Source organism: Hydra vulgaris, chromosome 02 (genome assembly GCF_038396675.1).
Source record: "Hydra vulgaris chromosome 02, alternate assembly HydraT2T_AEP".
Lineage (NCBI taxonomy): Eukaryota > Metazoa > Cnidaria > Hydrozoa > Anthoathecata > Hydridae > Hydra > Hydra vulgaris.
Window position 1 is genome coordinate 42,001,895 of NC_088921.1, and position 13,515 is coordinate 42,015,409.

The 13,515-nt window shown below is 25.5% G+C and overlaps 1 protein-coding gene across 1 annotated transcript in view; it reads right to left on the bottom strand.

The window, feature by feature from the left end:
* The window catches only part of LOC100214207 (protein lin-7 homolog C), a 65,040-nt gene that overhangs the window by 49,885 nt on the left and 1,640 nt on the right, over positions 1-13,515 (bottom strand). The gene's annotated exons all lie outside the window — the stretch shown is intronic.

The following is a 13,515-nucleotide window of genomic DNA, read 5'->3' on the forward strand; positions in this document are numbered from 1 at the left end:
AAAGCAACTTTCAACCAGTCACTTGGAGTATACTCACAGTCCAGTTCTTTCATTAAATCGTTAATATCAGTACAATAACAGATACTTTCATTCCTGTCCTAAAATTTAGCAGGCTGTACATGTCTATTACAAAAATGTGAAATCATTGTTCTGCTTTGTAACAAATTCCGTTGTAAACAAGATCCAAGCAGTTCTACTTTCTTCTTCGTTAACCCCAGATCCCTCACTAAATTGTTCAATTCAGCTTGGCCAATAAGATGAGGTACCTTTTCAACACCTATAGGTTCGTATGCATCACTCTCCTGCTCCCTGTGACTTTCCTCATCATTATCATCGCTTTCGCAATCAAGGCATACTGGAGGATTGGGAACTGGATTTTGTACATCGTGTGGAACAGGTTTCAAAGAAGAGCCACAATTTGGATAATGAATTGCTGATTTGTTTTTTTTGGAGTATCCAGCAATATTTGTCATGCAGAAATAGCAGTCCAAATGATAATCTCTTGGCTCTCGCCATATTATTAGTACTGCACACGGCATAGACTTTCTTTTGCCATTTAGTCACTAGGTGAGCCCCACATAATAAACAATGCAGCAAATATGTAGCACCCAGGTTTTGTCTTGATCGCATACTTTGACACCAAAGTAGTGATGATAGACAACCTTCACTTTTCTTGCAAGTTGTTTCCGGTGATCATGGAGAGTAAAATGTCCACAGATATAACAGAAATAGTCTGGATGATTCAAGCAACTCCTTTTAACTTTTTTCATATTGTTTTGAAAATACTACACGATCAGTCTAAAAATTTTTTTTTATTCAAATTTATCTTCTTTGTCTAAAAAACTGTCAAAAATTAAAGCTAATTCTACTGTAAAAAACAATAGACACTTATATCCAATATTATCACAAATAACAATACTAATCTTAAAATCAACAAAAATAATTTTTTTTTCTGCTGTTTTTTTTTAGAATGCATAGAAACATTGCTATAGCTAAATCTAAAGAAGAATGGATCAAATCTTATAATTGAGTAATTTTTACACAAAGCTAACTTTATTTAGATTTACTACATCAATATGAAGCTTTTACAAGCTTTATGTAGATGATATGAATAATGTGTATATTGCATTTTTTTTAAAAGAAATAATACTTTTTATTCAAACATTTCTTAAATCCAGTATCATTTTATTATATAGAACACATTTATGGGTTGAGAGCAAACTTTTTTTTTAAATGTTGTTTTAAGAAACAATCCATTGGTTATAAAATAAAAGATGTTTACTTCACTGACTGATGGTTTGTGGGGTCCCTAAGGATTAAGAAGGAGTGTAACTATATTCTGGAAAACTCTGTAACAGTTAGTGACATCTCTGTGATTTGTAATTAACATTTTTTAATTAGTAATTATTTTGATGTGGTTACACACAGTTTTTTAATGTGAATATTTGAAGTTTTTAGTTTAATATAAATTATTGATTGATTTTGTAAGAAGGGAAGTTAAGTGGAAGTTAGTTAAATGACAAGATATAAAAATGAAATAAATTTCTTGTTGTGTTTATTGCTAAAGAACTATAAATACTGATCTAAAATATTATTATAACTATCAATTAACGCAGGAAATTTATTAAAAATTTTTATTATTTTGTAACATACGCTGTTAGTTACATATATAACATTGTATAAATAATTAAAAAAATACTTGTATTGTCTTAATAGATAAACAACTAAACTGTTATTAAATTAAATTAAACTTATAAAACTAAATTAAATTTATAAAATTAAAATGTAATTGATTTTAATTATTGCAGGGTGTAAAAACTGATTTAAATTTATATATTTATTTGGCTTGACTTCTGAAAAAGTGTGTATTTATTTAGATAAAATGTTTAATAAAGAAATTTATAATTGGTATTTAACAATGAAAGGTACCTCATACAATGCAGTATTTTGTATATTTTGTTCAAATTTTAATGTTCAACTGTTTTGCTGTGAAAAATAAGGAATTTGGAAAAAACCGAAGTCTTAGCTTAACTACTTCTAAACCTAATTATTTAGAAAATTAAAACTTTGAAATATTTTTAAATATTTTTTAAACTAAGCAAATAAAACATTAAAAAAAAAATTATCCCTTAGTAAGATTTAAACCCTAATCCAATGCAGATATAAAAGTCATACCTGATAAATGACATAAATAAATGACATGGCCATATAAGAAAAATTATAAGCATTAAACTATTAATTGAAACGTTTTAAAATTAAATTAATTTAATTAAGTTTGAACTATTGAGACACTTCTAAATTAAAAAATATATTAGTTTTATGCTTTTAATTTCTCTGGGTTATCCTTTATTTATTTTATTTGGATTGTTTATTTTTAATTTTCTCTTTAAATTAGTTTGGTTTTTTCAGAGCACTTTTTAAAACACGCAAATTATCAATATATGCAAAAAACTGTGACCAAAATAAATTTTGTATGCATGGTCATATACGGTGTGTGACTGCACATGTCTCCTGAGAAGGCTCGATATATATTCCTATAGTTTAAACCTTTAAATTTACCGTTTGTGGTAAATTTAAAGTGCAATTTGTATAAAAACCATTAAATTTAACTAAGGAAACTAATCAAAACTTGTTTTTTGAAAAACCACAAAAGGCAAGTTAATAGACTGAAATTTTTTTTTTTTTTAAATGAAAATAAAAACTTCTGAACATTTTTATTATTATTCTTTTACTGTTTACATACATCGACTAACAAATAGGTAGAACATGCTAAAAGTGCTGCTACATTGACTGACAAATTGGTAAATAAGTGAGGAGTGCTGCTACATTGACTGACAAATAGGTAAAACATGTGAGGAGCGCTACTCATCAACTGAAGGTTTTGGTATGGACAGGCAATCAATCAATTAAAATTTTTTTTCAATTTTTAAACTTTTTCTGGTCTTCTAAAATAATTTTTTTCTTACATTTTATGGTAAAAATTAAAGACAGCCATGCAAGAGTATATGTATGTATGTATGTATATATATATATATATATATATATATATATATATATATATATATATATTAGGGTGGCCCTAAAAACAATTTTTTTGAAAAAAATCTGCTCCCACCCTTTAAATGTGTTCTATATAATACAAAAACACTAGGTTTAAAATTTTGTTGAATAAAAAATATTTTTAGAGGTCCCCCAAAACCCTTTAATATTTAACGGGTCCCTAATATTTAAAAAAAAAAAGTTTCTCGAAAATAGGTCAACCTGGTACTCAAATGAAGCGAAATTATATAAAAATTTCAAAAATAACATTCATTTTGAAATAATAAAGTTATTTTAGGTTTTACTACGTAAAAATCTTGTTTTTTAGCAAAAAATGAAATAAGTGAATTTTTCATGATAATTGTGATAAATAAGTTTAAACTTCAAATTTATTTTTCAAAATGAATAATATTTTTGAAATTTTCATATAATTGCGCTTCATTTGAGTACCAGGTTGACCTCTTTTTGAGAAACTTTTTTTTTGAAAATATTAGGGACCCGTTAAATATTAAAGGGTCTTGGGGGACCTCTATAAATATGTTTTTTTCAAAAAAAATTTAAACCTAGTGTTTTCGTATTATATAGAACACATTTAAGGGGTGGGAGCAGATTTTTTTCAAAAAAGTTGTTTTTAGGGACACCCTAATATATATATATATATATATATATATATATATATATATATATATATATATATATACATATATATATCTATGTATATCTATGTGTGTATACTGTGTGTGTATATATATTAGACTTGGACAGGAATGGCATGCGATTGCACGCTGTAACTGACCACGCTTATAATATTTTTTCTTTACAATTTGACCACGGCGGTTTTGATGTTTTTTATTTAAATGCTATAAAAAAATTGTTACGTAATAAAGAAATTTTAATTGTTCATCTTTTCAAAAAGATCAAGGACTAAAATTTATTTATAACATACCAATTTTTTTTATAGCATTTTTATCATTTAAAAAATTTAAATATAAGATTTGTTAATTTACACAAAATACGTTTATTTTAAATAATCACTATAATTACTTTTTTATTTTATTTAAAGCCTTGGCAAAAAATAAAAACTTAAGAAATCTTTTAAGAAAAACTTAAGAAATTTCCAAAGTTTTTATTTTTTACCAAGGCTTTAAATAAAATAAAAACATAATTATAGCGATTGCTTAAATAAACGTATTTTGTGTAAATTAACAAATGTTATGTTTAAATTTTTTTTATGTAGGCATGTTTTATGATAAATTTAAACATAATAATTTGTTTGAAACTATTTTTCCATGTCTTTCTAAAAATCTTTTAAAAGATGATTTTTTTGATTTTCTTTAAATTATGAAAAATTTGAATTAAATCTTCCGTTGCAATGGAATGATTTAATTCCTTTATATTTTTTTTGTTTCTATTTTTTACAAAGAATTGTTTAAATTTTTTTTTTTAACTTGACAAACTGATCAGTAAGCACCAGTGTTAGCTTCATTTTTGTGACCGTAACGAAACGTAACGTAGTCAGACTTCATCTTCCCAAAAACCAAAACTGAACGTAACGAAATAATAATTCAACGAAGTTGAACAAAGTTGAACGAAGTTGAACAAAGTTGAGCAGGATAACTTAAAATATTGAAAACTTCATCACCAATTTGCAATTAGTAAATATATATGAATGTTGCCTCAACTAATAGTTTCAACCTAAGATTAGCAATGGTATTAGGTCAATTTAAGATGTAAATTAATTACCTTAATGCATGAAAAACTAGGATATCAAATGTATTAAATCAAAACTGAAAAAAGATAATCAGGACTTAATACTGGCTTTTAAGCAAATGTTTTTCCTTTACACTATTATTGCTAACAAATTACACAATATTTTTGGAAACTTTGCCAAGTCTAATTTTAGTTCAAAAAGTACAGGCTTGAGACCACATTTTCGCAGGCTTAGGCTCGACTTTCTAAAATCACACTAAACTTTGGCTTTAACATCTTCTTAAATTTAATTTTGGTTATTTATACTAGCAATACAAATCAGTGGTTTTTAAAAGTTAATTAGGTTGTTCAAAAATGTATTTGGTTCAACTACGTTCAACTTTGTTCAACTACGTTTAACTAAGATGATTAATACAAAAATACCGTAAATAAACGTAACGTAATTGAAACAAAACTACGTTACATTTATTTACGTTCAACTTCGTTGACCGTAGTTAAACGTAGTTGAACGAACGTAACACTGATGCTTACTGATCAGAGTATGAATTTTAAACAGACGTTATTTTATTAAAAAATTTTTTTGGAAAAAATGTTTATACAATTTATATTATATATACAAAATAATATATATATAACACTTTTTAATAATTTAAATAAAAAATTTTCAATCATTAAAGAATTATTAGAGGTAATTTGTAAAAGCATTTTGCATAACTTTAATAAAACATCTCAAAAGATAAATTTTTATGAAATTTATTTTAAACGCAGTTAAGAACATAAAAAAAAGTAATTTTTGCTTCGAGTTTGAGTATTTTGAGTTTTATTTTAGTGTTTATATATTTTCTTTTTTGTAAGGAATTGTTTTCTTTTTTCATTTTTTTTTTTAACTTACTTCCTAGTTTAAATTTAGCTAGGGTTTCTTTTTTTAGCTCATTTCTAAAATGTTTCAAAGTCATTTAAACAATTAAACAGGCATGGTCAAGTTGTCAAAAAATAAAATCATTTGCGTGGTCAGCAATAGCACTCGATCGTATGGCATTCTTGTCCAAGCCATATAAATATATATAATATACATAAATATATATATAATATATATATATATATATACATAATATATATAATATATATATATATATTTATATATAAAATATATATAATATATATATACATATATATATATATATATTTATGTATGTATATATATATATATATATATATATATATATATATATATATATATATATATATATATATTAGAAATTAGATTGTAAAAATATATATATATTTTTACAATCTTATTTCCCTATATCACTATTTGATGAGCTTTTATTAAAGATTAGATAAAATCTTACTTTCAAAGTAATTTGATAAAAAAATGTCACTCACAAAATGACTTAAAATTTTTTATTTATTATACTTTTTGCCTAATTTTTGAGGTTCATTTAAGCAGTTACAAAATTAAACACAAGCTTCAGAGTCATATATATGCAACATTTTATAGGGTCAACAAACACACAAGGAAGTCAATTATTTAGGATAATGTTATTAAACAGGATGAATCTTAGTGGGAGGTTGTCCTAATTGGGGCAGGAATCATACTTGGAATAATAGGAATCATGTCTTGGAAAACTTTGATCGCACGCTCACTGGACTGGTTGCTTCAGGCATTGTCGATTGGAGATATGAATGCTTTCCATTGGTTTCGCAAGCATCTGAGACTTTTTGAACAGTCATTCAGCACTGTAGACATCAAAATCTTCAGCACGGAAAAATTGACTGCAAAATCAGTGGTAGACCCACGAGTAGGATTTTTACACAGCCTGTTACGGGTTTCAGGCATCAGAATATATGCAAGAAGGGCCATTCTAGCCCTTCTTGCATTTATTCTGATGCCTGAAACCCGTAACAGGCTATGAGAGCTCCAGCATGCATTGCTGATGTTTGGGATTACTCATTTGCGAATCTTATTTATCTCAGTGTGGTGACGGATAACACAAGTGAGATGGTAAAGAAACTTCATATAGTCTCTCCAGCCGCCTGTTATTCTCATTTTTACCATTGCTGAAGGCTGATTTCAATTTATCATAATTGCACATTAAATCCTTCACAAAGAAGTATTCAAACCAGGATTTAAGCTCCCAAGTACCATTTATTAAATAATATATACAATTGCGCTTTCACTTGCCTTACGATAAAAAAGTAAAACGTATGCTTTGTAAACATTTTTTAAGTGTTATAACATGTTTACAAGGAATTTAAATTACTTTTTTAATCAAAATTTTTTCTAAACTATAAGGAAATTTCTGTTTTTACTTTTTTGATATAGCACAATCTGTTAATTATATAAAGCTGATGTAACTACTATAAAATATTATTTTTCTTATAAATATAAGTTATATTGATTCAAGCATAAATATTTTTAACAATTGATTAAATAAAAAACTTCAATATCAAAAATGGCCCTAATAAAAAGTTTAATGTGTGCTATTTTTTAGCTAATATAATATATACATATATATATATATATATATATATATATATATATATATATATATATATATATATTAATTAAATATATTTTTTTAATTCTGTAATTATTTTTGCTATTTTTTAGCTAATATATGTATATATACTATTTTTTAGCTAATATATTTTTTTTTAATTCGGTAATTATTTTTGTTATTGTTTGTTATGAAAAATTGTCTAAATAAATATTCTTGTGTTTGCAAGATGAAAAGAAAAATTTTTTTAATTGAATTTCTTTTATGATTTCTTTTTTTATGCGTCATATAACATTTTTTTTTTTCTTTTGCTGAATATTTTTGATGGAAAAGTAAGATTAATAAAAATAAAAATTTCTTTGTTTTTACTTAACTTATTACATTTGTAAATAGCACTAATATCAAATGTAATTGCCATTTAAACTTTTTTACATAATCATCATTCAAACTTCATAAGCAGTTTTTATAAAATTAATTACTTCTTTTATCTTACCACTTAAATGATATCTTTAGACTTAATTAAATATTAAAATTGATAAAAAGTGGCTCGACTGAAATGACTTACTGCTTATGTTAAATGGCTCACATAATTAAATTAAAACGTATACATAAATGGCGCGCCACTTTACACTTTAAAACAAAGCCTGATATATATATATATCGTCACTGCAAAGCAAAACTATCATAATTCTATTTTTGGCAAAATTGACTTTTTTGGTTTAAAATACTCCTTAGGTGCAAAAAAGTCATCTCTCAAAGGAACCAAAATTGATTCAAATTTTATAACTATGAGTAAAATTAAATTATCTTATGTCCTAAAAAAAATAATTAAGAGACGTTGCTGCAAAACAAAACTATCTTAAGTCCATTTTTTGGCAAAAAAAACTTTTTTGGTTTAAAATACTTAATACATACAATAAATAACTGAAAACAAGTAGATTTAATCAAGAAAATCAAAAGCAGTGAATAAATTTAAAACTTTAAATGATTTTTTCTCAGAACAGACCTAAGATGGTTTTGTTTTGCAGCGATAATTTAATTTGTAGAATTTTGTTATATTTTATATAGCTTTAAGATTATATTGAGTCCATTTGCATTGTTGCTTCTTATAAATTTAAATTTTTTATTTGTTATATTATGAAAAATAATAACATATTTTAAGCCTTCCCAGGCAGCTCATGCAATCGCACACCTTGTTTGTCCACGCTTAAAGTAATTTTTTTAGACAACTTGACCACGTTTTTATATAGTAAGCATTTTAAGAATTTGCAGCAAAACAAAGCTATAAGAAACTAGAATAAAACAGCAATACCAGAAGAAAAGAAACGAAGACTATATGAAACAGAAAATCTAAATAAAATAAGCTAAAAAAAATTGAATATTAAAAAAAAAAAATTATTGCCAAAAAAATAATATAAATATTTTACTTTTTTTGTTTTCTTATTTTTAGGGTGTTTGTTATTTTCCAAAATTGATACAATTCGAGGAAAAAAGTAGATAAGATTATAATGAAAATAAAAATATTCTTTGATATAAAATTTTTGGGCGACTTTTTTTGGTCAGTATATTAAGGAAATATTTTATAATTAGCGCTAGAAACACGGACAATTTTTAAATCTGTTTTTCAAATGTCATTGCTAAACTTTACTGTTTTTATCAATGGACAGGAAAGTGAGAAAAGTAATTGCTATTTATAAGTAAAAACTTTTTTTTTTTTAAACAAGTGTTTTATGCAAAAAAATGAAACGATACTCCAAAATCTTGTAGAATAGTGCATCGTTAATTTACTGAACATTTTTAACAAAATTTTTAGCGTATTAAAAACTTTTTTTCAAGTTTTTAAATACATTTTTTTAAACAGAGCAATCGTTATGTTCATTATCTCTAGCAATTCGTAACATTAGAAATTGGGCAATATAAAAGAAACAATTTCAGACATGCATTAAATGCAGTAAATACATTTATTAAATTTCTTTTATTTAAATTATTCCGTTATTACAAAATTTATTAATCAAATAATATTTTTTACAAATAAATAACAGTTTATTTTCTTATTTTCCTAATATATAAGTATTATGAAAAAGTGTCAAATATAGCAAAAACATTTTTAAAACGCAAAAAGACATAAAAATGAATAAACATAATAAACAAATAAACGTAAGAAAAAAATTAACAAAAGTTCTTATAGTTCTAGCGTACATAGCAAATTAGTTTTTTAACTATATATGCTGATAAAAATCGTCAATAAATTGCATATCAAAACTTTCAATTGTTGTTAAACCATAAAACAAAATGTTTTTTTCAACAATGACTCTAAAAAAAAGAATACAAAAGTTGTATAAAATTTTTATACTAAAAAAAAAAAAAATTAATCTACTTTTTTTAATTAATAAATTTTCTAGATTATTTAATTAAACTTGGTATTTCATTACAATTATGTTTCCTTTTTTTAGGATTATTTTTTTCTTAGTAGATAACTTTAGCTTTTTGCTGCGAATTATTGAAATGCTTTATAAATTAAAAGATGCAAACTGCAGTGGTCAGTTTGTTTAAAAAAATTACTTTAAATGTGGACAAACAAGGCATGCAACTGCACACGTTTCCCGGGAAGGTTTGCACATTTTGTCCGCTTCTACTGTTTGCTCCAAGATTATCCAATTTTGTATTGAGAGTCACATCAGTTATTCAGGGGTTTAACCTATACTTTTTTTACCATGTTTAAATTTATTTGTTATCTTCTTATAACAATAGTGTGCATTTTTATTGCTGTCAAAACCTCTTACTCTAATTTTGTATTGATATAACTTATTTGCAGGTGCAGTAGAAGACTTACAACTATCTTTTGAACTAAAGTTATACCAATAAACTGCCTCGAGTATGCTGCACGAAACTCTCTTTGCCATTCTTTTGACAGTTCAATAACATTGTTCTGCAATTCCATTTCCAGTAGGTACATAAGTGCACCTGAATCAAATTTTAACGTTCCATTTAATTAAAAACTGCAAAAGCATTGCAGTTTTTAAATAAACAGAACACAAATGTGCTTTGAAATGCAGTATCATTGTCTGCCAGAAATTCATCCGGGCCTCCTCGTTTGAGAAACATTGCATTTAATTCTTAAATAACACATACACTGGTTTGATCTTGATAGTGCTGCCCCTCATAATGAGTTATATCCATACCAAGTCGTTGCCATGTTCTTTTTACTTCTACTTTCTCTTTTGCCCATTTTATTGAACTTGGATCAATTGATTGACAGGCTATGTATTTCTCAACCACTTGTTTTACTTCTTCCTTGCTTACTGACGGGTTGATTTTATGACTAAACTACAATATTTTCTTCACACCATGTCCTGTATATCTATGAACATGTTCAATTTCTTTGGAAGATAGTGAAGTTTTAATAACACCACTTGTTGCCATTTTAGAGGATTTATCAACCATTTTTAACCAACTATTAGGCACTCTAGTAAGAGAATCAACCAAGTTAATCATCGAAGTAACAAACTTAATATCTACTTTGAGTTGGTATTCTTCTATTATATTTGCAATATTCTGGAGTCTTCTTTTTATTAGCATTTCGTTTCAAGCTTTCATCCTCAATCTAGATTTTCCAGTAAGTGTGTCAGTAACTCAACAGAATACCGCTTTCAAATCAGTGCAGATGAGCAAAATTTCCACTTTCCAGTTTAGACCCATATTTAGTCCATTAATTACTGCATCAAGCTCAGATATTTATATGTGTTGTATCACTCCTAGCACTATTGAACTAGCATCTACCCAAACTGTTGCCTTGTTACTATAAACACTCTAAATACTCTTTGCAGGATCATCATTATGTGTAGAAAGTAAAGCATAAGAAGAACTAACATTTTAAGTACTCATCCAACACTAAAAAAATAATTAATTTAATGATAATATAACTAAAATACTTCATTCATTAATGAACCTGAGTAATTTAAATTATAAAGTAATACCTTAAAATGATAACAGTATAATAAAAATAATAATTAAAAATAATATAAACATGCATAAATATTTATGAGTTATATTTATTTTTGAAAGTACTACCCTAAAAAATCAAAACATCAATCATTTCATCGCTTAATCATACTCGAATTTTTGAACATAAAAACCCAGCGGCTGAGAATGCTCATTTGGACTCCACACTTGTTGGCCATATAGATAGTATATAACCATATGTTTTTTAAAGGTGATCACATCTTGAGCTACCACTTTCTAATAACAGCATTTCTTTTTGAATTTTAAAATTTATACATTCTATCCTTATAGGTTGTATTCATATTACTCCCAGTCCTTTTTCCATAACTTCATTTAATTTTCCACTAAATGTTTTGACACTATTATCACATTCATGGCTTGAAAAAGCCTGGTTCAACTGAACACAACTCATTTCTGCTGTTGCTATTATATTTGCAATGTTTAAACAATTTATTAGGTTTATCATAATTTTTTTATTTTGGGTATTTATTTTTAGTACAAAAACTTTTGGGATTTTTTTATGAAGCAACCTGGCCATGAAAATATACTAAGCTCCTTAATGGTGATCTCCTCGCTTTAATTCGGTGACTCAAAGTATCATGCAATTGTTTTCTGATTTCAGATTTCTGTTCTTTTATTTTTGTCAACATGAACTCTAATGCAATGACAGAAATTAAAGTTGTCTCATTGACAAAGTGCTACTGCATTTGCTTTAATCAGATATCATTCTACATTCCTTTTTGTTTATCTTAATTGAGTCATCGATGTTGGAATCCAATTCTAAATCTAGAAGTGCCTTTTTAACACAATAACTTTTTTAATTTTAACTTCACAAATTGGTTTAACATAAGCAACAAGCTGCTCCATCGGGTTTTGCAACCAATGACTAAATGGATGACCTTTCCAAACTTTCCAAATTTTTACTTTGGTAAATAATTTTCATTTTTGTTGGAGACCTTTTAAACGTTTTTAAAATTTTCCTGACTTTTGTTATATCGAGTCCAATAATTTGGTGCTTAATTTTAACTTCAGATGTTTCATTAATTCACAATGAATCATTTAAATCTCGAATATAATCTTCCTTCTCATTATTGTTATTTAAAGTAGAAAATAATTTCTAATTTAAATAACAATAACTAAAGTTTATTTAATAAACCTTATGTATTTTGATAACTTCTATAATTAAATAGACATTAAGTAGTGTCCAAAATATATATATATAATTATATATATATATATATATATATATATATATATATATATATATATATATATATATATATATATATATATATATTATATAACCTGATGACGCTGACCACAATAGGTCAGCAAAATATCTTTAATATATTATTATATCGAAATGTATTTAAAAATAGTTATACGCTGCCTTTTTATTGAAATCAACTTACATATATTATATATATATATATACATATATATATAAACATATATATATATATGAATGTATACATACATATATATATATATATATATATATATATATATATATACATATATATATATATATACACACACACATATACATAGAGAAAGAGAGAGAAAGAGAACGAGAGAGAAAGAGAGAGAGAGAGCAATATAATAGCAATAAAACAAATTAGCAAAAAAATAAAATGAAAAGTCAAATGATTATTTTAGAACCAGACACTATGAGTCACATAAAAAACCATCGCCCTTATCTATTAACTATGGTATTTATCTATTAATTGCATAAAATGACTAAGTGAAATCTATTATACTAATAGCTTTTCTTCTCTTAAATTGTAAGTAAAACCAGTGGAGCTAAACAACTCAATCTTACTGAATTCTTATAAAAACAAATTTTAAAAATCATTGTATCATGACCTAGAGCAGTTAAAAAACAACATTGATTTAGCTGTAAACTAATAAGTAAAATAGCAAAAAAATTAGTAAAATTTCCAATATGAGGAAATAACTTTCATTATTTTTTACAATCATAAACTAAATTTATATTTACCCAAAATTAGTTCTGAGTTAATTCTAGATACACCAAGAATATTTACAACAAGCATATGATTGTTGTAAATATTCTTGCTGTCAAAACTTTTTTTTCAAAATATATTATTATAACATTTGATTAATTTAAAGCATATATTGCATAATTACCATATATTGTAAGTTAGTAATAGTAAAAAATAAGAGTATATACAGAGGATAACTAAAGTGTTCGTACAGTGAAATATTTTATACTTATCATCTTATTTAAAACACTTAAACATAT